This window comes from Felis catus, chromosome A3, assembly GCF_018350175.1.
Source record: "Felis catus isolate Fca126 chromosome A3, F.catus_Fca126_mat1.0, whole genome shotgun sequence".
NCBI classification, from domain to species: Eukaryota; Metazoa; Chordata; class Mammalia; order Carnivora; family Felidae; genus Felis; species Felis catus.
The window spans coordinates 62790024-62815637 of record NC_058370.1 but is presented as its reverse complement, the minus strand read 5'-3'; the positions used below and the strand labels follow the sequence as shown (position 1 = coordinate 62815637).

Below are 25614 nucleotides of genomic sequence, written 5' to 3'. Positions count from 1 at the left end.
CTGGTCTCCCCACTCTGGCCCAGGCTCTCACAGAAGAAGGCCCAGAGGACAGGGCTGTGAAGAATATCTAAGACCAACAGACATGCCAATTTATTTCCTTTGGTTCTCCTAATGACAGCAACATTGCCAGTGGCCAGTCACTAGTGGTCCACTCTGTCCCTTGGGGCCTGTACTAGCCAACCTCTAATGCCAGAAGATGGCCTTATTTCCTCTGAGACCGTTGCCCACCTGTCCATCCCACTCTCATTCCTGTTTCTGACACTCCTTCCCCTGCCCCTATGTATAGTGAGTAGGGGGAGTGCCCCAAGCTCCATTGTGGCCAATGAGACCTGCCCACAGAGGTGGAAATCATTGTGATAAATAACAAGCCTCCTTGGAGGCCACTGGTGGGCATGAAGAGGTGCAGGAGACAGACAACAGAGCCTGCCCTATGGACCAATAAGGTCCCCAGAGAAAGGCCAGTGAGCTCCAAGCTGTTCTTGGGGCTGAAACAGAGAACTAGCCTCTTGTCCTTCAGAGGTGATTGGGACCCAGCACGTTCCCTGGAGAGAGAGAAATGGAGGCATGGGGGGGGGGGGTCAACACCCAGTCCAGAATTGGGTCTAGTCAGGGAGGTGGGGTGCCCAAGGGACACCACTAGGGGTCTTCTGAGTCACAACCATCCCTTCCAAGGCCCTGATCTCTCCACCCTGCCCTACAGGTGGCAAACCCAGACTCTGCCACAGACAATGTTGAGGGGGAGGGGCTAGAGGGGCAGCACCTGAAGGGCTTAATGCTAAACAGAGGCTGGAGGGGCTAGAGGTGGGGAACCAGCTGGCCCCCATGCTGTCCCTTGGGAGCCACACTGTCCTCAGCCCAGGCCTCCAGGTGTGGCCCATCTCCTTCTCAAGGCTCCGTCCGCAGAGTTCAAGTGTGGGAGCTTCCCACTCCCAACCCAACTGCCTTCTCCCAGAGGTGGGACTGAGCACAGTGGGGGCCCTGCACAGCCAGAGCCATCTGAGAAGTTGAGGCCTCAAGGGCTCTGCCACCCACCACCACAAGCAGGACCTGGGCGGGACTGGAGAAGGGGTAGGTGCGGTAAATGTTTATTGGTTTGGATTGGGATAAGCTGAACTGATGTGTGTGACAGCTTCTCTTCTGGTCCTGCTGGGGCGCTGGCCCTACTGCTTTGGGCCCCAGTTTCCATCTCTGTAAAATGAGAGTTTGGGATGAGGTGTGTGGTTTTCAAACTCTGCTCTCAGAGCTCCAGGCATTCTGTGGGGGAGAATCAGGGCCATGGCAGCTCTGGTCTTACCAGGTACACTGGGCTTCATTACTAACATTTCATGTGCAGACCAAGCCCACAGCTGAGAAAAGTTTGATCACTTCTGGGCTAGGTGATGCCTGTGTCCTTCCCAGCTCAAACTTTCCAGGGACTTTCCAGCACTGTATCTGATGCAGGAGGGCCCTGGCTGCTGGGGAGAAAGGACAGGCCAAGGAAGGACGAACCAAAGGGACACACACTCCTCAAACCTTGAGTACTGGATACACTAATGCATGTGCCCAGGGCACAGAGGGACGAGGCTGGCTGTGGGAAGGGGGCTCAGAAGGGTCCTGGCAGACCCAGAGGAAAATGTGCACCTGCGTTCACCCTTACGTGACTATGTGCACGTGCGTGCACGCACACGTACACACACACACACACACACACACACACAGGCACACGCACACAGTTGCACCCCCGCCCCCCGCAGCCCTTTCTACAGGAAGATTCCAGCCACAGAAGTTTCCTTACGTCCACCTCTGAGCCCTGCCCCATTCCCACTTACCTCCTCTTTGGACTCTTCAAGCTGACCTAGCAGAGCTCTGTCTGAAGATGAGGAAAACATCTCTATCTGTTTTTCAAATATTTGGGGCTTGCTAAAGACCAACACATTTTTTTTTTAAGTGTGTATAATTTGAGGGCAATTTAATCCATATGTTTCTGATTCCCTTGCACTTAAATCACCAAAATATTGATTTTTAAGAGCCATTTGATGTCTAAGGAACCTTTTTAATAAGCTTTTAAAGCTCTTTAAACCCAGAGCCTGGAGCCAGTGCCAGGGCCCAGGCAGCCCGCTGGCTGGCCACACCCCCTCCCCTAGGTCATGATTACTTGGAGCCAAGTCTCACTTCCCCCCTGCAAGCCTCACCTCAGCCTGGCCTCCCTGCCTCCTCCAGAACTACCCAGGGGTCCCAACTATGGCTCCTTGCTATCTGAACAGAAGGGCCCACCCCATCTTTCTTTTGGCAGACTTCTCCTACTTCCTCAAAGCACCCTGAAGACACAAGAGGAACAAACACAATTTTTAATTTTCAAAGGCTGCTTAATATTTTGTTGCATAACTGTGCTATACTTTATTTAACTGATCCCTATTGAAGAACATTTTGGTCATTTCCCCTTGGTGCACCTTTATGCACAGTCCTGATTTTTTCCTTTGAATAAGTTTCTAGAAGACAAAATGTGGAGACACACCCTTAACACTCTTTTTTTTAAAATATGAAATTTATTGTCAGATTGGTTTCCATACAACACCCAGTGCTCATCCCTACAGGTTCCCTCCTCAATGTCCATTACCCTCCCTGCCCTCCCATCCCTCATCAACCCTCAGTTTATTCTCAGTTTTTAAGAGTCTCTTATGGTTTGGCTCTCTCTCTCTAACTTTTTTTTTTCCTTCCACTCCCCCATGGTCTTCTGTTAAGTTTCTCAAGATCCACATGTGACTGAAAACATATGGTATCTGTCTTTCTCTGTATGACTTATTTCACTTAGCACAACACTCTCCAGTTCCATCCACGCTGCTACAAAAGGCCATATTTCATTCTTTCTCATTGCCAAGTAGTATTCCATTGTATATATAAACCACAATTTCTCTTTACACACACGTTGCCACATCATTTTGCTGAGATTATACCCATTTACGCTTCCAAAGGTCTCCCTTCCCATACTCTTGAGAAGTTATTTTTATTCAAACGATGCCAGCGCATTTAAGCACACACAAGCTCTCTCACTTAGCGGTTCAGAGTGTAGGCTCTGGAGCCAGAATGCCTGGGTTTGAAACCCCATTTTTCTATTTACTAATTGGGAAATCTACTTATTCTGGCTGTGCCTGTTTTCCCATCTATAATTTGGGGATAATAATGGCACCTACCACATACCTTTGTGGGAGGGATTAAATGAGATAATCTATAAAAACTACTTTGAATAGTGTCTGATGCATAGTTGGTGCTCAATAAGTGGCTAATATTACTATCTTTTATGCTGTTCCTTCAGCCCAGGATGCTACTCTTCCCCCTCCCCCATCTTTTTGATGCACTCGCTACCCAAGTCATTACTTGTCTTTAAATTTAGTGTCTATCTTGCCTGCAAAGCTGTCAGTTCTAAGATGGCAGAGTTGGGATTTGTCTAATTCCCAGAGCCTAGTACAGAGCCTTGCGGACTGTAGACACTCAATAAACATTTGTTGAATTGAACGAAACTGAATCGAATGGCCTGCATTTGGCTAGAATGGCTTTTTTTTTTTAATTTGTTTTATTTGCATTGACACATAATAGTTATAGTTGACATTAGTTTCAGGTGTGCAACACGGGGGTTCAACTTCTCTCTACATTATGCTATGAATGACTTTTGGTTCTTTCCAAAACTCCTACTCATCCACAAAAAGTCCAGTTTTGCCCCTTGAAGCTAACCCAGAGAATGTGCTGAGCCTCAAAAGGCAAGTCTCCAAGATGAGTCCCAAAATGTTTAAAGAGATGGCAGCACCACGGGTGGCTCCTCCATGGCCGGTCTGGACAGATGAGCCTGTTGGGGCCAAAAAGTCCACCTGTGACTGACCTTCAGCACAGCCCGTGCCCTGAGCCAAAGCTCATTTCATGATTTATCTCTAACTTGTTCTTTCTCCACCAGATACTATTTCTTTGTCTTTTCAACTGGGAAAGAACTGTGCCTTGTCCATTCATGGCTCTGTGCTAGATCCGGCACTCAGTAAGTATTTGGCAGGAGAGGGACGAAGGATGCTCCTTCTTCTTTTGACATGGGAACCTTGTAGGTGGCTGGGAAGTATCTTCCTGTTGCTTCCACTGCTCTGCTCTGGAGCAGCCCATCGCTGGACACCCCACCATCATGGGAGCAAGTCCAGAGATTGATGGTGTTGTATTTGAATCCCGTGGGGCCTCCAGAAGCTCACCAGTGTGTGGAGGGCATGGAGGAAGTCCTACGCCTTCCAGGCAGAGCCTGAATTCCAGGACACCAGGCAGAGAGGGCCCCTGAGTTTCTTCCATCCAGCCTCCATTGCCTTCATCCCATACTTACAAGGGAACCAGTTCTGCCCAAAACAAGACCCATTTTCAATTCAATTCAAATCAGTTCAATTCCATCCCAGCAACTGTGGCACTGTGCAAGCCAGGGCAAGATGGGCAGTCAGTCACTGAGGTACAGGGTAACAAGTGCTCTTTAAGAATTAGAGTGGCCTGGGGTGCCTGGGTGGCTCAGCCGACTTCGGCTCAGGTCATGATCTCACAGCTCATGAGTTCAAGCCCCGCGTTGGGCTCTGTGCTGACAGCTCAGAGCCTGGAACCTGCTTCAGATTCTGTGTCTCCCTCTCTCTGCCCCTGCCCCACTTGCGCTCTGTCTTTCAAAACTGAATAAATGTTAAAAAACATAAATAAAATAAATAAAAAATAAAACAATTAGAGTGACCTCGGGGTGCCTGAGTGGCTCAGTAGGTTAAGCATCCAACTCTTGATTTCAGCTCAGGTCATGATCTCTGGGCCATGGGATCGAGCCCCACATCGGGCTATGTGCTGACAGCATGGATTCTCTCTCTCTCCCTCTCTCTGCCCCTCCTCCACTCATTCTCTCTCAAAGTAAATAAATAAACATTTAAAAAAGTAAGAATAAGAGTGGCCTCACCTCTGCACACACCGATTCCTCATGCTTTGATCTCCTATAACTCTGTCCAGATGGTTCATTACAGAAGAGACTACATACTGCTCTCTATCACCACTTAATTGTTCTTGCGTTTGCATGTGCATGCATGTGCACATGTGTGCACGTATGTGTATGTGCATGTGTGTTTATAGTTCAAGTTCCTGGGGTGCAAAGATAATATGGTGAGTTTCTTCTGACTCTTCGATGGATCTTACACAGGGCAAGGCACAAAGCTGAATGAATGAATGAATGAATGAATGAATGAACGAACGAATGAACAAACCCTAAACTCCCACTCAGGCTGAGGATCTGGGAAGAGGGTTAGACCGGGAATCAGGAATTTTGCATTTGAAATGCAGCAGGTCCTGTGTAACATGGGCAGGTCTCGCTCCCTTTCTGTTACTCATTGTCCATCCCCCAAAAGAAAGGGGTTAAATTAGATGATCTCTAAGAGTCTCCCCAGCTCTGAAGGTACTGAAGTCTCTCTGCCACACTAGGTTCTGTTCCCAATTGCCAGCCCCACTCAGTCCCTCCAGACACAGACCTTGTCAGACCCATGAAGGCCCCAATCCAGCTCAGGGAGGGCCTTTGCTCCCCTGCCTCATGGGGCTCAGGGCTATTTTGTCTAAATTCTCCAGGAACAAAAAAAAAAAAAAAAAAAAGCACAGAGGCTTTTGCTAAAGCCCAGTGGGCAGGTCTCTCTGAGGACAGGGATTAAGTTTGTCTCTGTTGATCCCCCTCCAGTCAACTCTCCTGTCTGGGAACCAGCTTCAGATTCCCTAGGGTTTATCCCCCTCGCATGCTGCCATTCCCTATGCATTACCCGTGCACTGTGCTCAGCAACCCCTGGAGTGCCTTTGAGAAGCAGAATAGACCCCAGAAGAAAACAAAGCAAATCTCGGTCCAGGCTGGTTCTAAATGAACTCCCTCTTCCTGCAACAATCCTGCTTGGGAAGGAAAGGAGATCCTCCTGACTCCTCGGTCTGGAGCATCTCTGCTGGACCCTCACACTGGACCTAAAAGACCGTCTCTACTGGCAAGGAGTAGGGACAGTTTCAAAGGGCCCCAGCTCCCCCTCATCCCAGCCCAGGATGTTTTCAGGCTGTGATGGAGCTGCTGGTGATGGGTTTGCAGGTTGACCTTTACAGGATTATGTGGATTTGGAAGGGTCACTGAGGTCAGCACGTCTGGGAGGACAGAGCCCAACTCCACACAGAAGAGGTGGACCAAGGGGTCTGGCTCTCTGAGTGACCCTCTGGCTCAGAACAGCCTGTCTTCGTGGGGAAATGGGCCTGCTGCCTCTCAAAAGGGTCTTACTCTCCCTACCCCAGAAACCAGATTTGGGCTGTAAGGTACCATTCCTACTGATACTGCAGTGACAGGACTGTTTTTGTAAAGAGTGGATGAGTAATTTTTTAGCAATCTATGCAATATTTTTAAATCCAAGTCTTAAAAATCCTAATGTTCCAAAACAGAGGAAACACTGATGCTTCAATGTTCAAACAGGACAATCTTTTATTTTTATTTATTTTTACATTTATTTATTTTGAGAGAGGGAGAGAGAACATGAGCAAGGGAGGGGCAGACAGAGAAGGAGAGAGAGAGAGAATCCCAAGCAAGCTCTGGCTGTCAGCATAGAAGCCTTTGTGAGGCTCAAACCCACGCACCTCAAGACCATGACCTGATCTGAAACCAAGAGTCAGGCGCTTAACCAGTTGAGCCACCCAAGCCACCCCAGAACAATCTTTTATTTTTTAAATTAAGTTCTTAGGGTTCATAACCAAATGGGGTTCTCTCAGCCCATTTTTAAATGATCTTGATTCTGACTCATTTTATTTAAAATATATGATGTTTATGTCCTCTTTTTAAATAGAATCACACATGCGCGCACTGTGATCCTGGACAAGTTTCTCAGTATCTCGGGGCCTCAGTTTACTAATTTATGTAGTAAATATACTTCGTATAATTTACATAATATAAGGTTGGAGAACCATGTCCAAAGTCCCTTCCAGCTCTTTACTTGTACAACATCAAAGGGATTCTGGGCACCCAAACTCACTGCAGCAGCTCTATAGCAAGGAGATTATTCTGCCTTGGGTAATCCTCCAGGCCCCCCTCAACCTTGGGCCATGGGTGGGGCAGAGCCGGCTGAACTGATGAAGGAAGCCAAATATTGCTCATGCCTTCAAGAAACACCTCTTCGAGCTCCCCAAAGGTGGCTTCACATCTGTCCTGCTCCCTGCTGGCACTCCGGTCACCTAGCATGGGGTCTTGAACATCACAAGTACCCAAAATGGTTGTTGAATAACTAGATGGATTAATTAGCTAGTTAACAAGGGCATGCATGCTGGGTCTCTATCAGGATTCAAATAAGTTTTCCAAAGCTAATTCTGATGTGTTTCTGTTCTAAGAATACATAATGTGATTTTTTTTCAGAGGATTCTAGGCCAGTTATTGGTCATATGTGTAGGATATTAAAACAGATCCAACATAGCTCCTATGAAAAGCTTGCTCCCTGAGAAGTGAGCAAGCTGAGTCTCCTGCCATAAGGGAGAACACCACACGGAGAAGCCTGAAATGATGTCATATTAGGAGAAATGAGCCCATGGTTTTTATTGTTCTGGTAGAAGGTAGACACCAAAAGTAGAACTGGTCTTTGGACTGGTTATTTTCTAGGTGAGGTGATGCATGAATGACAAAACGCTATGGAAGTCACAGACATTCTGTGATGGTGACTGCATCATGGATGGGCCCTCCCCATTCGCTGGCCAAACCAGAGGCCACAAAAGCAGCCTCTACATAACTGTCAGAATTCTAGATGAATTATCATCTCAGAAACAACAGTTTGGAGTTGGACTAACCTGGCCTCCCTGTTCCATCTTTCAAGCGGTGAGTTGTTGGATCATGTGATGTGACAGCACCTGTACACCCACATTCCTGACTCTGGACAGCTTATTCTTAGCAACCACTCTGCACTTGAAGACAAAATCCATGGTGGTGTTTAGACTTGGTAACACTCCACACTACTGAACCCAAGTTAAAAATCAGGCACCCCTGCATGGCTCAGTCAGTTAAGTGTCTGACTCTTGGTTTTGGCTCAGGTCAGGATCTCACAGTTTTGTGAGTTCAAACCCTGCATGGAGCTCTGCACTGACAGCACAAAGCCTGCTTGGGATTCTTTCTCTCTCCCTTTCTCTCTGCCCCTCCCCAACTCATGCTGTCTTTCTGTCTCAAAATAAATAAACTTAAAAAAAAAAATCATGTCCCAGAGTCCATTTGGGTTTACCTCAGAGAGAAAGGTGGCCATCTCCTTCAGCTTCAAAATAGATTGTCATACCTGATCATAAAGATTTATCCAAGTGTAACACAAAAAATGTTGGCAACAGCACAGATAACTCCCTGACTAGCTAACAGAAAATCTAAAGCTATCTGATTGTCAATTTCCAACTGGGCCAAAGAGTTTAGATTTGTCTGATAAACCTCAAAAGCTTTGGAAGATCATTTATAACTTCAGCTAAGATTAATAAGACATTTCTCTCATCCTTTTCCAATGGTATAGCCCTCATTATAGAAATCACCATTTAGACGTTCCACATAAAAAGTGAAAGAATATTTCCTCCAGCTAATTTTCTAGAATAGCCTATGTGGTTTCATTTTGTAAGTTCCTAGAGGCATGTTTCAGTGAGATATGTTTTGCAGAGGGCGTTGAGATCTTAAATACCTAAACAGTTTGAACAAGTTAAGGCTTGATTTCCACATTAAAAAAAAAAAAAAAAAATAGTACCCTAGTGGAGGACAGACTGTCTTGAAGGTGTAGGTGCTTAACAATAGACTTGGATAATCTCATGACATCTCCTTTGGGAAGAACAACAACAAAATCACATGACAATGTCCAAAGACATTTCTCAGTAAGAGAAATGTTGCAGGGCAACAGCTATGCTATCAGCAAACCCTTACTACAAAACTGAGAAGTGGAAAGAAAGGGGCAAAAATTAAAGTCAGAGGGCTAGATGAAGGACAGCATGTTCGTCTGTGGCTTCAGACATCAAGACGGCCTTATTCTAAAGATTTGGAAGAATAAACTGTTTTTGCCATGCTGTCTTCTGCTTATGAAGGTCCCAGGCTAGAGTCTCCTGAAGATCTTCTGCTTCTGGAAGATTCTTAAGGGTCCTCACTGGGAAATTTCTGTTTGGGATGGCCTTCCATTTGCCAGGGAGGGTTTGTGTTTCTTCTTCTTTTTTTTTTTTTTCAACGTTTATTTATTTTTGGGACAGAGAGAGACAGAGCATGAACGGGGGAAGGGCAGAGAGAGAGGGAGACACAGAATCGGAAACAGGCTCCAGGTTCTGAGCCATCAGCCCAGAGCCCGACGCGGGGCTCGAACTCACGGACTGCGAGATCATGACCTGGCTGAAGTCGGACGCTTAACCGACTGCGCCACCCAGGCGCCCCGGGTTTGTGTTTCTTTAATTGAGAAGCACAAATCCAAAATTCAACCCCCTGAAATTTTACTGCTTTACTGGGTGTCAGAAATACCGATAAAGTCTTTTTCCGTTATGGTCCCAGGGTTGCCTTTCTATGATGATTTTTTCTAGAAAACCAAGTCGTAGGTTGTTCAAGGATGGATTAGGAGTATGTTAATCATAAAACTAGCAGATTGGGGGCACCTGGGTGGCTCAGTCAGTTAAGTATCCAACTCTTGATCTTGGCTCAGGTCTTGATCTCAGGGTCATGGGTTCAGACCCTGCATTGGACTTCACGCTGGACACGAAGACTACTTTAAAAACAAAAAACAAACTAGTAGATGTATGGATCCATTATAGTATTTGCTTATTACTGCTTTTAACAGGGAAGAGTCTAGGATTAGAGATAAAGTCCTAGGTGCTTGGGTAGGCTTGTTACCTTAACGAGTAGAGAACTGATATACTCTCAAAGGAGTTGATCTTATTGTCAATAAGGCCAAGGAAGGATTTTCAACCAGGGAAATTGAAGTGTTTCTGAAAGCTAAGCTAACTTTAATTTGAAAAATCTACCCATCCTTTCTACTCTGTCTGAAGATTGGGGGTGGAGGGAGTATGGACAGAGGAAATTTTGAGTAAGCACCAATGTCTTGCAGAGATCCTAATGATCTTCTCAGGAAAATAAGGATACTCATCATTACAGCAGTAGATTGGGACTCCTCTAGTGAGAAATACAAAATTGAATGCCTTGTTTTGATGCTCTTCAGCAAGGAAAGGCTTCAACAAATCTGGGGGAAAAACATGCACACACACACAAAAAAAGCCAACAACAAACAAAAACAGCCAAATATATTCATATTCCATCACAGGGAATAATTGTATAACATTCATTTGGAGGTTTTCAAGTGGGCCTTGAGGTCTTGACGTCCACCCATGCCCCATCTTTACTGCTTTGCCAAGATGGTGTTGTTGGCAGGTGAGGTAAGTACTAGAGCAAGGTTCAGTAAACGACAGCCCACAGGCCAATTCTGGCCCATGGGCCTTTTTTTGTAAATAAGTTTTTGCTGGAACACAGTCATGCCCATTTGTTTATGTACTGTCTATCACTGCTTTTGCACTCCAGTGGCACAGTAGAAGGGTTGCAACAGGGACTGTGAGATTCACAGGAACCTAAAACATTGACTATCGGGCCCTTTACAGAAAAAGTGTGTCGATCCCTAGTCCTAGGCTCCATTAAGATGGGCCATTTTGGTCATGTTGAAAGTTCCCCAACCTGGTCACTGTAATTCCAGACTATTCTTGGCAGAGTTGCACCCTTCTGTAAAATGTGCAGAAGAAGCTGGGTTACAATGAGAATCCTGCAAGGAGTGGACCTCCAGTCTGGTGGAGAGGTTGATTTGGACTGAGATGACTCATGCAAGTTGATACCGTTTGGCCAGATGTGTTGCTTCTGGGCCTCCTGTCTTGGGCTTGCAACCAGAGGGTGACTGTCTATAACTATAGTCCTCAGCAAAAGGAGTTTTTGGAGATTGTGGGACACAAAGTCAGGACAGAGGAAGAACAGCCGGTGTTGTTGGCAGATGAGGTAAGCACTAGAGCGGGGTTCAGTGAACGACAGCCCACAGGCCAATTCTTGCAACATTTTCAGAGGCAACCCAAGATAAGGTTCATTCCCTGAAGGCCACCAGCCAAGCAAGACCTTAAACTTGTTGGTCTTTGGGGCTGGTTTTGGCCATGAATTTATTGGTATTCACTTGCTGATGATTCTGTGCCCATTTTTACCCCTTGTGGGCAAATAAATTTCATGGCAATACAGGACAAGACAATGTGAGATTAGATGAATAACATCTAAATTGGGGAAAAGCCACTGCTCAATTAGAGAAAGCCCTTATGATAAAAAGTGAAACTGACTTTTATTGACTTAGCGAAGCAAGGAAGAACACGAAACTGACAATTCTTTTACATAACATCTTGTTAGGAAAAATGAGTGCATTTTATTTTATTGCCCCAGGTGGGACTCAGAAGTTCTTAGGGCAGGAGATCTGAACAGGACAAACAATTAGACTGGCTGATTTCTTAAGGTGAGGGTTGGTGTATGAGATGCAAGATTCTAAGCCACAGAGGAAGACTTGTACAAGTCACAAGGTATTCTGCTGTTGTTCCCACAACTGATAGCGCACTTGTTCTGGTCCTCACTCCCCAGTCATTCCAGAGGAATAATGGCTGTCATTTATTAGGCCAGGCACTGTAGACAATTTATCTCTGCATATCTCTGTGCCAGACACTGTCCACATTTCATCTCAGTTAAACCTTACAGCAACACTATCCAGCTGGTATTATTCTTCTTTCCCCTTGACAGAGGTGGAAATTGCCTGAAATATGGTAGCTAGTAAATGCCTGAGCCAAAGCTAGCCTTTCCCCATATCAGCATCTCACTGCCTCTCTTGTGAGTGTGACTCCATGGATATAACAGCCCTCATTCCCAGGCCTCCCCTTCTACTCGGTCTGCAAGCAACAGAGATATGCCACTCAAGCGTCCCCACACCCAGCACTCACACCCCTTCATACTCAGGAGGTCTCTCCCCATTTTTCTCCCTCCTCACTCGAAGTTTAAAGATAAAGCCACATAAGTGACCACTAATCATACAAAACGGTGCTCAATGTTATCAATCAAGCAGGAAATGCAAATGCATACCAAGCCATAATGAGACGTCATTACACGCCCACCAGACAGAAGAGCTTAAATTATAAGCACTGATAATATCAAATGTTGGCGAGAATATGGAGCAACTGGAATTCATATAATGGTGGGAATGTGAATTGGTACGACCACTTTGGATACTCTTTAGCATTGTCTCCTATAATTAAATATATACCTTCCCAGATGTATTTCCAACAGAATTGGCTACATGTTCAAAATGCTCAGAGTAGCACTATTTGTGACAGCTAAAAACTAAAAGTTACCCAAAATACCCATGAACAGTAAAAATGGAGAAATATATAGCCATATATTCACAAAATGGAATATTATACAGCAATGAGAATGAACCACAACTCATATAACAATATGGATGAATCTCAAACATAATTTTGAACAAAGAATTCACACATAAGAATATGTACTGTATGGTTTCATTTATGAGAGGTACCAAAACAGTCAAAATTGCTTTGATACAGATAATGTTAATCCTCAGCAGGGGGATATAAAGACTGGAAAGGACAAAAAGAGGCCTTTTGAAATACTGGTAATGCTCTGCTTCTTAGTCTGGGTGCTGAACACAGATGTGTTCCCTTTATGAAAACTAATCAAGTTATATTCTTATAATTTGTGCACTACTCTGAATGTATATTATACCTAAAAATAAAAGTTTAGGGGCGCCTGGGTGGCTCAGTCGGTTGAACGTCTGACTCTTGATTTCGGCTCAGGTCATGATCCCAGGGTCATGGGATCAAGGCCTGTGTCAGGCTCTGTGCAGAACATGGACCTGCTTAAGATTCTCTCTCTCTCCCCTTCTGCCCCTTTCCCCCGCTCGTGTGCTCTCTCTCTGTCTAAAATAAAAATAAACAAACAAAATAGAAGTTCAAAAAAGGTAAAGGCACACAGCCCCTCCTTACCATCCCACTGTTTCCTTCTCCACCCAGTAAGATCCATTCTCAAAGAGAAGGAGTTACATGTCCAGAGGGCCTGTGTCTGAAATGCCCTACTCATTGGTGCCTACGATAGAGGTTCCTAGTGTCTGAACAACCTACACAGCCCCACACACACTCTGCAGCACACACCTTTGTCTTGTACCATGACAAGTGATTATCTGGTAGTAACAAGGCTTTAAAATCAGACACCCCATCTCTGCTACTTACCTACTACAGAGCACTGGACAAGGGACTTCATCTCTTCAAGTCCTATTCCCTTATCTTCAAACAAGTTGGTAGCATGTGCTATTCACTGTCTGCCCAAAAGTCATGTGTCCCACTTCTTTGCTTTCCACTGCCACTGAGCACACCACTTGTGTGACTTCCTAGACTCTCTAGTTACTAGAGCAAGAGCTTGGAAATGCTAAGGATGGGAGAGCAGAAGCATGGGAGGGCACTGGTGTTCTTGGTGACATTGCAGCGTCAACCCTGGAACCCTGACTCTGGACAACCGCTGGGAGAGAGAGGCCTTGGGTGGTGTCTCCTAGAGGGTTTGTCCTTGAGGGTTTGTTTCCTCAATTCCTCCATAAGGACTGAGATGAGAGAGCTTTCTCCAGGCTACAGGACAAGTCCTGGGGAGGATAGGAATCACGCATATTGGATCCAATTGCGAGTTGTTCAGAAGTACCTTCTTGCATCATTTCCCACAAGCACTTGCTCAGTGCCTCTGAGTCTCAGGTGCTATGCTGTGAGCTGGGGACACAGTGGTGGACAAGTCAGATAGGATCCCTGGTTATCAAATGGCCACAGAAGTTCAAGGTGAACTCACACTCTGTCAACTTTCTAGATCACTGTGAGCATATTCCCAACTCTGTTTTTGGAAATCCACCAATAATCAACCCAAGGACACTCCTAGAACCCCTATCTTGAGGCTGCCCAAGATGAATCGTTCTGAAGAAAAGTGAATATTTATCTAGTACCTTCTTCATGTAAGAGGTGGCGCCCGTTTTCACCCTTCAGGGAGATTAACTTCTGGGGTGGTTGGCACAGGACAGATGTTTGATCTGAGTAGCACAAGTTATCATGTCCACAGGAACCACAGAGAAGGTCCAGAGCAGCTGAGTCAGCTTTAGGGATGAGGTGACCCTAAAGGTGGTGGGATTCCATCAGGCGGAAGAGAACAGGAGATTATCTATAAGAACAAATGAAGGGACACTGCCCAAAGGGGGAAGAACACAGCTGAGCATGGAGACAAACGACAAATTGGGCCAGAGAGGTGGTTTACAGGCTGATCAGAGGACCTTAAATACCAGGTTAAGGAATTTGGATCACATCATGTGGGCAAAGGGAGATTTTAGGCCAGGAAGCGATGTGACAGAGGAGTTACGGCAAGATTACTTTGGCATCTGTAAGAGGGATGATTAAGACCTTGGAAGGAGCAAATTGAGGCAAGAACAGCTTCAGAGCTTTTGGAGAGGGGCTCACACCCTCTGGGTTTTATTCCTGGCTTGGCTGCCCTGCTGAGTAAGACTGTACCAACCTGGACTGCCTCTCTCCAGACTCCCTATTATGTGAGAAAAATAACCCCTTACTTGTTTAGGGTTTATTTTAAGTAGCCAAACGTAATTCCTAACTGATATATGTGGCAACTCAAATACCTCTATTTCTCCCTCTTTCTATGATCTCACAATCTGGTGCAAGAATGGATTATGCACCTGTTATGTGCTCTTCAGAAGCTGCCCACAAGAACAGCTGAAGAACCCTCAGATTATGCTACCCGGTGAGTCCCAACTCTCAGCCTTGTAGGCACCCCCATGGCTTGCCTAGATCCTCCAGAGACCAGGAGGCGATGCCAGCTGGAATGACCCCAGGATACCAGATTGCCAGCTGTGAATCCAAGGGAAGAGCCCTAGACCGGCAGTCAAGAGTCCAGGGATTCTGGAAGACCACCTCTGCCACTAATCAGAGCACGACCTTGACCCAGGCATTCTCCACTCCCCTGGGCCTCATTCACCCCTTCTTTAAAATGGAGATTGAGCTAGTATATCAAATTAGCTTACATTTAGCTGTAAATGATCAAACAAAAATCACTTATTCAAATGGATTCAACAATAAGGATGTTTATCACCTGATAAAATCCAGAAACAAGACCACTCCAGGGACCCATACGGTCAGCTGCTCACCAATGGCATCAGATACTCTGCAATTCTCCGTGAATTAGTTTTATCCTCCTTCTGACTTCCTTCAGGGGCACAGGGATGACTACCAAAAGTACGCTGCACCACAACCAGGCACATCTCAGCCAAGAAAAAAAGAATCCATCTTTCTTGTGTTTCATTTTTAGGAGCAAGAAACTTCCCCTACATTTCCCTATCAGAGTTCCCTTTACCTCTTATCGGCCAGAAGTGCCTAGTGCCAACAATCACTGAAAAGGAAAGTGGGATCCCATCTGCTGTGAAGTACTTTGCAGAGCCTACCATGACCAGTACAGAAAGGGAACCCACCTTTCTACAGAAATACCACATGACCCCATGATACAGAGCAGATAAAAGCAGAGGCCTTTGGACTGACGTTAGGATGGGGAGAAGGCTGGAGCCCACCTTCTGTCTTCAGAGCCCCAGTCACAGGATCCTAGAGCTCTTTCCACCTGTATGAAACTACTGGGCTTGAGCTCTAAGGCAGCTTTCCCCACTCAACATTCTGTGGGTCTCTGATTCAAAGATGAATGGCATCTTTGAATGCCATCTTTGGCAAAGAACGGCATCTTTGAATTTTCCCTTTGAAAATTTTCCCTTTGAAAGGGAAAATTACCCACATCCATAGAGGTCGCCCTGAAGATGTAGCCAGTCAAAGGGTGTGGGGGCTTCCTCTGGGTTTGCTATAGCTCAGGAAACTATATGGATTATGCTGCACTTTATACTCATAATAGCAACACACATCTATATGTTTTCCTGTCTGCCAGGCTCTTGGGCACACATGATCTCATTCAGTCTAAGAAATAGTCCCATAAGTAGTATAAGGCCCAGACAGCTCTACAGTAGAGCCATAGAGATGGGGAAACCAAGGCACAAATCAAGAAGGCATTTGTCCCACAAAACCCAGGCCTGGAGGAGACCAGCCTGGGCCAAGGCTGCCAATTGGGCCTAAGGATGAGTGACACTGAGGGGAAACTGGGGGTCCAAGGCAAAAAAACATAGGCATGATGGCCAGCCAGGTGACTCAGGTCTCTCAATCTCTCTGAGCCCCTCTCCCCTCATCTGTAGAGTGCACCCTCTCAGGGTCATTGGGAGGACTGGGGGAGCCCTCTGGAGGCCCCTGGGTTGTTGAGGAGGGCTGTGGGGTCCTCCTGGCTGAGGCTGCAGACAGCTTGGGGAGGACGAGAGCTGCCTCCTCATCTCTGGGCTATACCTGAACGAAGCCTGGGCCCCAAACGCCCACTGCCACCCCATGCCTGGCCACTGTCTCCTCCCAGGGCTGCCAAGGCAGGGCCCCTGGCCCCGCACCTCCCCCACTCCCTGGAGGCAGGCAGCTGCTAATGGCTCTCCCCACAAGCTGGTTCATTAAAGATTTGTTCTGTCGAGTTGCAATCAAAATAAACAGACCAGCCTGAAAGCCAGGGAACTAAAAACCAATTAAGAGGGAATGGAGATGGAAGGAGGGGTGGGGGCAGGAGGGGAAAAGAGGCCGGGGCTTTCCAAAGACTCAGTTCCCATGGCAGCCAGCTTCCAAAATAGTCTGGGAATGAAAAATAATGAAAACCACTGTGGAGAGCAAAGCGATCCTGGCAGGAGAGTCCCGACCTCGGGATTGGTTAAATCCCCTTGCTCGTGGCTCCCAGAGGGCACCCCAGTGGGTCAGAGCACTGGTGACCTGTCCTCCCTCCCTCCCTGCCCATTCCTCTTTCCCTCCCGAGGTGGTGAATGGTTCAGACCCTCTGCAGGGCCCACAGCCAGAGCATCAAGGTGAGGGAACCACACTCAACCCTGCCCCATGTGGAAACCAGAGAAATATGATGGAGGTGGGAAGGGCCAGGGACGAGACTGGAGGGGGAAGTCCAGGCACCATGAGGCCCCCAGCCTCATGAAGCCCCCAGAGGGCCTCCTGGAGGAGGTGATATTCAGACTGATAACTGAAGTAGGAGCCGGCCAGGAAATGAATAGAAGGAATTGCCGCTTCAGGAAGAAAGAAGAATTGCAAAGGGAGAGTAGGGGAGTGAGAAAAAGAAAAACCAGAGGTTCAGTAGGGCTGACAATTCTTGAGTTAGGCATATTCTGTGCCGAGCTTAGTGCATTTTTATGCACTGGATCCTCAGATGCAGGAACCCTGACAGACTGAGGGTCACAGATGTAAAGGGGGTGGAGCCAAGAGCCCTGCACAAATCTGTGGACCCTGTAACCGCCTTCCTTCCCCTCTGCCTGGAGCCAGGCCTTCTGGGGAGCCCCCAGTTCCCTGTCCCTTCCCTCACCCTGGCGACAGGGGAGCCCAGCGTGGAGTTTCTAGCAGTCATTTCCTACTGATCTCTCCGAGGAGGCCCTGCAGCCCACCGGGAGGCATCACCGTTTAACCATCTCCAGACCCCCTTGTGGTCTGGTTTCTGTTTCACTGGTGAGGCAACAGGAAAGCTGAGATCCTATTAAGCTGACTTGCAGATGCCAAAAAGGAATAACAGCCAAAATTGAGTTAACCCTTGCATACTCCTTTGTCCGCCCCTGCTTCCCGACCACAGGAATAAGCACTGAACCACATCACTGGCAAGAGAAGCAACACCTCGGCCCGGGAGAATGGGCACCCGGGTCCAGAAGGCCCCCCCGGAGAAGGTCTGACAGGTTGGGAGCCTCCTGTGTGGGCATAAGTGTGATAAGGGGCAGTGGCCTGACAACACTTGCCAGGTAGAAGGGCTCCTGGGTAGGAAGCAGGACTGTGCTAACTAGACCCCGTTCTTCCACACAGGAAGGGGCAAGGTGGAGTTCAGCTGCCCCAGGGGCAGTTCTCAGGCACTGACTTTTCACTAGTCTCTCTTTCCAAGAAGCCAAGTCAGCACCCAGTGGGAACCCACTGGAAATGGGATGCCCCCCAAGGAGGCAAAAGCAGAGCCTTGGCTCCTAACTTAGCAACACCCGAAGGCTCAGAGCAGAACAAGGGGAATGCGGGCCGAAGAAAGAGCACTGGGCTGGGAGTCCAGAGGCTGGCCTTAAGCAGGCGCTCATCCTGTCTTTGGGGTGAAGGAAGCATAGGTTTTGCAATCAGCCCAGCTCTACCTCCTGGGAGCTATGTGATGTGAGCCAGGGACTCCTCTCTGAGCCTCAGTTACCTCAGCAGCAAATGGGCACAGTAATGCTGAACCCGTAAGGTCTGTATTAGGGTGAAACAAGGTGCCAGAGTACCCTGAACATGCTGGGCAGGGACTAGGAATTCTAGCTTTCCTTTCTCCTCCAGACCTCAGCTCTTCCAGCTGCAAAATGGGATGCCAACCCTCCTAGGTCAGGTGTGTAAAGCACTCAGAAAACCGCAAAGGCCTATAGAGGGGCGCAAGAGGTCTCTGGCTATGGAAGCTGCCAAGAAACCACTCCCTTTCCAGCCCCCGTAACCCTAGGCATCTCTTTCATCTGCCATCGGCCATAAGGCCTCCCTCACCCTGCATGGCCTCTTCCTGGGTGGTCTGGAGGAGCTTCTCTGGCCACAGAGAAAGTGTAAGAAACTCACAGCAAAACCACGAAATTAGAATTATTTTGGCTGTCCCCACCTGTTCCTCTGCTTACTGTTGAAGGAAATGAAGCCCAGGCATAGACAGTGATCCACCTGCAGTCACAGCTTGCAAGTGCCTGGGTTTGGAACCCCAGGGCCATCAACTCCAAGGCCTGTACTCCTGCCCCTGTCTCGTCCCACTTCCCAGTTCACGGGCAGAATGATTCCTGGGCCCAAGATGTCTGTCCAGGCCCTGAGTGAGGAATTTTCAGAGACCTGGAGTGAGTCTCTCCTTCTGTAGGTACTGAGAGCATGGTCCCCTCTCCACCGGTGGGAGAAAGCGACACACTGAGTTACCACCAGCTTCCTTGCTGGCCTATGCCTGTCTGGAAGGAGCCAATGAGGCAGTGAAAAGGGCAGCCTGCCTGGAGGCAGTGACACTCAGGCCTGGGTTTGAATCTGGGTTCAGCTGTGTAAACCTGCATGAGTTCCCCAACCTCTCTGCCTTTTAGTCCCCTTATCTGTCAATTCATAAATCCAGGAGGAATGCTCGTCCCATCCCACAGGCCGCAGGGAGATCCAAAGAAGATAACTGATATGTGTTGAAAACTGTCAAACCTTGTTATCATTAGTAATTAGCACAGTCATTGTTTGTGTTTCTAAGCAGCAGATTCACTAAGTGGGTTAAACAGCTTCTCCCTCCCCACTCCTCAGACCTCCCCAGCCTGTTGACACTAGTCCTGCTTTGTTCACAGACAGTTGAAAAGGTGACTGCGTGCCCACCCATCAGAACAGTCCCTCCCCCCCCCCATCCTGGGTGAGTGCCCACAGAGAAACTGAGCGTTGACAGTTTATCTCATGTGCTGGTTGTCCTGGCCCCAACACAGAGCAAAGGAAGCAAGTGTGGCAGGTATTTTCCCCCTTTTGACTCCCACGAATGAAAAAAGAACAACACATTAGATCAATAGCCACCTGACACATTTTTGTGTAGTGCTTACCACGCACCAAGCACTGTACTTTACACATCAAGTGCTGTGCTGGCCAGTCATGGATATAAAATCCTGGGAGTCTCACATCACAGCCTGTGATGGAGCAGTGACTTCCTTTCTTACTTCCTTCCTGCCTTCCTTCCCTCACATTTCCACCTTTGATCTGCAAGCCCACATTTCCACACAATCCCGGGCAGCAGGGAAGACTGGGCAGCAGGGAAGGCCCCAGCCATCTGAGAGAGGACCCAGGGGACCCAACCCAGTCAGAGCAGCAAAAGGGAATGAGGCAGGTACAGAGACCCTGGGCCCAGAGAAGGGCATTTGCTTGGAGATTTGGCCCAAACAGGGAAGCCCTTCTGCCTGGGTGTCCGAGAAAGAATACTTCCCAACCAGCCACCCCCAGACCAACACCACTAAAACTAATACCAGAGGCTCCTCCAACAAGGCCTGGGGCTCCAGGGACACTCAAGGAGTATCGAATCAAACTAACCAGGAAATCAGATGAAATTGAGGCTTCCTCAGATATCTGAGGAAAATAGAACCCACTGAGAGCAGAGCCAGGTCTTGAGGGTGGAGCAGGGAGTCAGAGAGTGCCCACGACAGCTGAGAGGAGGCCCTAATCCTGGGGGACTCTGAGGAAGTCGTGTCTCCTGAATTGTACGCACTGCTCTCCCGTGTTCCCAGGGGTCTACAGAGAGATGTGGTTAGCCACTGGGTTCAAAGGGACACTGTGTTTCTCACGGGTCACCCATTCAACTCTTTCAGCCACCCCCATGAAGCAGAAATCATTACGCCCAGTTAAATCTAAAGAACCTTCAGCGCAGAGAGGTTAAATAACTCAGCCTGGATCACACAGTGTCCTCGTCGGGGTCATTTAGCTGTAAAGAACTTATATACTCCTTGTTTAGCAGGATAAGATAACTAGCCAATGTTGTTCCAAGCCCCCACCCCCTCCCCTTTCCTGCCAGGGGAACTCCTGCTGGCCCACTTCTCTGCTTTCCCTTCCCATCCTTGAAAACACCCCTGCCGGCAAAGTGGTTCTTGGGGACTTTAACAAGCAGAATTGGAAGTAAAAGGGACAAGAGAGGAGGATCCAAGAGGCACTGGGGGTAGCCCTGGAGTAGCTGTAAGGTGGAATTATGGGGAGAGGAGAAAGAAGGATTGTGCCCTGAGGAAGCACAGAGGCCGCTAGAGAAGTGGAGGGTAGGCTAGGGAGTATCCCCTTTCATGACTGAGAAATGCACAGAAAGAACTGAGGTAATAATGACATAACATTTGGTTTCCAAACTCCGTTGTTTTTGTTTTAAGTTTATTCGTTTATTTTGAGAGAGAGAGAAGAGCAAGTGGGGGAAGAACAGAGAGAGAGAGAGAGAAAGAATCTCAAGCAAGCTCTGCATTATCAGCTCGCACCCCGACTGGGGGCTCGATCTTACAAATCATGAGATCGTGACCTGAGCCAAAATCAAGGGTTGGACATTTAACCAACTGAGCCACCCAGGCGCCCCCCCAAACTCTGTTCTTTTGAACCAATACCACTGAGACTGGACCCCAGGAGTCACAGCTTTGTAGACATTGCATCTGCCAGGCGAGGGGTGATGAGGGAAGAAACGGAAATGGGAACTGAGGCAAGGCAGAACCAGCCTCCTTTCTCAAGTCACCTTTGCCTTCCTTGGTGTGATGCTCTCTTCCTTCCACTCCCTCCATCTCGCTTTGTTCACACTTAGGAATTTCTGTTCCTTTATAACTTTGGCCAGCACACGGCCTTCCATGGCCACCTGTAGCATCTTCTTGGCCCTCTTCTACAATGATGGCAATTCTGCTTGTGTTCCCACTGTGAACTGTCTCATTGCATTCATGTTTCCTGGTTCAAAAATCATTTCCCTATCATTAAGTCTCTTTTTGGAAGCTTTATCTTCAAAGGTTAGCCCTAAGGTGTACCTGACTCTCCACTGTGTTTGACTTTTGTGGCTCCATTATCAAGTCCAGGGCTTATGAATCTATAGAATTGTGTGCGGATCCTTAAAGAATTCACAATTATAAATGGTTTATTTTTTATTTTTTTTAAATTGACTTAAAGTTGTTTTTTTTTTTAATTTTTTTTTTTCAACGTTTATTTATTTTTGGGGCAGAGAGAGACAGAGCATGAACGGGGGAGGGGCAGAGAGAGAGGGAGACACAGAATCGGAAACAGGCTCCAGGCTCCGAGCCATCAGCCCAGAGCCCAACACGGGGCTCAAACCCACAGACCGTGAGATCGTGACCTGGCTGAAGTCGGACGCTTAACCGACTGCGCCACCCAGGCGCCCCTTAAAGTTTTTTTTTTTAATGTTCATTCATTCTTGAGAGAAAGAGAGAGAGAGAGAGAGAGAGAGAGAGCATGAGCAGGGGAGGGGCAGAGAGAGAGGGAGACACAGAATCCAAAGCAGGCTCCAGGCTCTGAGCTGTCAGCACAGAGGCCAACACAGGGCTTGAACTCATGAATCAGGAGATCATGACCTGAGCCGAAGTCAGACACTTAACCGACTGAGCCACCCAGGCACCCCAGAAGACTATTGACTTTAGGGCCTTCTTGCTGTGGGTGCTTCTCACTCAACAGGAAGCAGGCTGGTGTGGGGAGGGATAAGAGGAAGGGAGGAAGGGTAACAGCAAGGGGACTCAAGTGCAGCCACCTTACTTGGCATCCACTGGAGCCACACAGAACACTCAGGAACCCTGGCCTGACCAAGCTGTGGGAGAGCTGCTGCTCCGTCTCCATTCTGCCCGCTCTCTTTAAACGTCCTCTCTCCTGCAATGCCGTCCCCATTGCATAGGCTCCTTCAAAATCTAAAAAGAATTTTTCAAGCACCTTCAAAAGATCTTTTAAAAACTTTCTGAAAAGAGATTTAAATGTGGGCAAATGATTTCTGAATAGGGCAACATGGATAATGGGGCCTTTAAGAATAGATTGCTTGGGGTCCCCTCTTTAGGCTTTAAGGAAGAGAAAGGGCTGCCTTCCCTTCTCCATCAGGAAGGAAAGAATAGCCCCTCTCTTTATAAGAGCTGCACAGTCCCCCAAAGGCCACCGACTCCCAGCTCTCCCCGGTCCTTTTATATTAACCAAGGCAATGGGTCTTCCATCCAGGGGTCCAAGCAAGGGCAGACAGCTCCATTTGTACCCAAGGTGAACATGCCTGCGTACAGAGCATGGTGCACGAGACAAGATCACAACCAAGTGTGCAGGAGAGATGGATCTGCCCAAGGGGGTATATGCTGAATCCCCCTGGCATTTTAAACTTCCAGGCCAATTATTTGTTTCCGTCTGGACAGACAGAATGGGCCTTCATGAGGGGCTGTGGATAACCGTGATCACGTGAAAGTGTCAGACGAGCTGCTCTGGACAAGCCAAGGGCAAGTCAGAGTGAAATACCGCGCTTCTCAGCACTTCTGAAGAAAGGCAGCTTTACCACTTTCGAGTAGATACAGTGATGGGAACCAGGTGTGACCAGGAGTGGTCCTTGGGGAACAACTTCGAGGACTAGCTAGGAAGGTGTTGTAACCAGCGAAGTGGCTGTTTACCTGTGAATGGGTGAGTGTATGTGATTTGAAATGTCCTGCTTGAATGTCTCTCCCAACATCGTTTTCTCACTATCTTTTTGTACTTCCATCAGGAAAGATCAGCTAAGCAAAGGCTAACTTCCTCCCAGCTGTGTCTAAATTACTCCAAACCTTAAATGAGTACCTCTCCCCCATCAAAGATGTTTGCCTGAGTGGCAGCTCACGAGGAAGCCTGTGTTTCACAGCAGGAAGAGGAGTTTAGCCAAAATTTCCGCATGGAGACCACATTGATCCCAGTCCCAATCCATCTCAGAGTGAATGTCTACAGATTTAGGTGCCCAACGATAGTGGATGAACTTAGCTGAGTTGAAATACTCAGGGGAGAAGGAGGGAAACGTGAACGCTTCCCAGCGGGACTGGTCCTGTGTCAGATCCAGTAAACAGGTATTAAAATTGTGAATAATTCAGTTCAGTGACTACTGTGTAACTCATTCTATAGCAGATGCTTTGAGGAACAGCCATGGTCCATGTGATCCAGGAAAGTGAATCTTGTAGGTGAGAGGGGACATTCATACAACAATGGCACAAGGCAAATCGAAGGTAATGCAACAGGTTAGAAAAGAACAGGATTTTACAGTGATGCAGAAGAACAAGATTACTTCTAGTTGGAGAACCACAAGCAGCTCTCTGAAGGAGAAGATTTTTGAGGTAAGCTTTAAAGCTAATTAAAACAAAATAAACCATTAAATAGGCTACGCTGACAGTGGATACATGAATGAGTACAGTTACTTGGAGAACAGTTTGGCAGTATTTCCTATGGTTGAAGATATGCATTCCATCACCCAGCAATTACACATCCAGGTATACACGGTTTAAAAAAAAAAAAAAAAAAAACTCTCACACATGAACTAGACATTCAATGGCACTTTTTATGTAATGTCAAAAAATTAGTAAGGACCTAAATGTCCACTAATAGATTAAAGGATGAATAAATTGAGGTATATCCATACAATGGACTGTTATACATAGGTTGAAATGAATGTACTAGAGCTTTGTGTATCCATGTGGAACAATCTAGAAAGGTTTGTTCAAAGCATTTAAGGCAACCTCTGACCAATCATTAGTTGAGTACTAGGCTGACCAAGCAAAGACTTCAATGGTTGTACACAGGGAATGCAGACTTTACAGAATTAGTCAAGCAAAGTCATGAAACAAACAGCATTGGCCAACAATAACAACATTAACCCATTTAAGGAGAGGAGAATCTGATCTCCAGTCTTATCACATTATATTATCTACATCATACTCAAACTGTCAAAATGTAAGGAGAGGGGCATCTGGGTGGCTCAGTTGGTTAAGCGTCAGACTCTTAATTTTGCTCAGGTCATGATCTCACAGTTTTGTGAGTTTGGACCCCACATCCAGCTCTGTGCTGACAGTGCAGTGCCTGCTTGGGATTCTCTGTCTCTGTCTCGTTCTACACTTTCCCTACATATGCTGTCTCTGTCTCTCTCAAAATAAATAAACTTATGAAAAAAAATTTTTAATGCAAGGAGAGAATCTTGAAAGCAGCAAGGGAAAAATAACTCATCATAAACAAGAAACTGTCAATCAACAATTCTATATCCAGTAGGACGATCCTTCAAAACTGAAGGAGAAATTAAGATATTCCCAGATAAACAAGTATAACAGAAATCACAATAAATGTATGAGCCAAGACAGCCAGAGATTGTTAAGCTGGAAGTTTTTAATCTAGCTATATGCTATTTATAAGAGACACATTAAAATGCATGGACCCAGAAAAAGTGAAGTAAAGGGATGGAGTTTGATATAACAGAAAAAATAACAATTGAAAGAAAAGTGGTAGAGTAATATTAGTACCAGACAAAATACACTTTAAGGCAAAAGGCATCATTAGAGATAGAGGGTCAATACATACCAATGAAAGGAAATTCACCAGGAAGATATGAAAATATAACATGTAGACACCTAATAACACGACTTCAAAATGTATAAAGTTTGACAGAATTACAAAAGAGAAACTGACAGTTCCACAATCAAAGTAGATTTCTCTGTCACTGAGAGACATTATTGGCAATGACTTACCTTAATTAGGGGTGCCTGGGTGGCTCAGTCAGTTGAGTGTCCAACTCTCCATTTTGGTTCAGGTCATGATCTCAGGATCATGGGATTGAGCCTTGTGTTGGGTTCTGCGCTGAATGTGGAACCTGCTTGGGAGTCTCTCTCTCACTCCCTTTGCCCCTCTCCCTGGCTTGCACACTCTCTCTCTAAAATAAAAAATAATTAATTAATTAATTAACAATCTTAGTCTAATGGACAAATATAGAACTCTTCACTTAGTCATTGC

At 46.9% G+C, this 25614-nt stretch overlaps 1 long non-coding RNA gene across 1 annotated transcript; it reads right to left on the bottom strand.

The window, feature by feature from the left end:
- Positions 1-3516: 3516 nt before the first annotated feature.
- LOC109498145 lies at positions 3517-25414 on the bottom strand. Its single transcript, XR_002154784.3, has 2 exons — positions 25353-25414; positions 3517-4343 (listed from the first exon to the last, which is right to left on the bottom strand). It is a non-coding gene; the product is annotated as an uncharacterized LOC109498145 (long non-coding RNA).
- Positions 25415-25614: the final 200 nt, after the last annotated feature.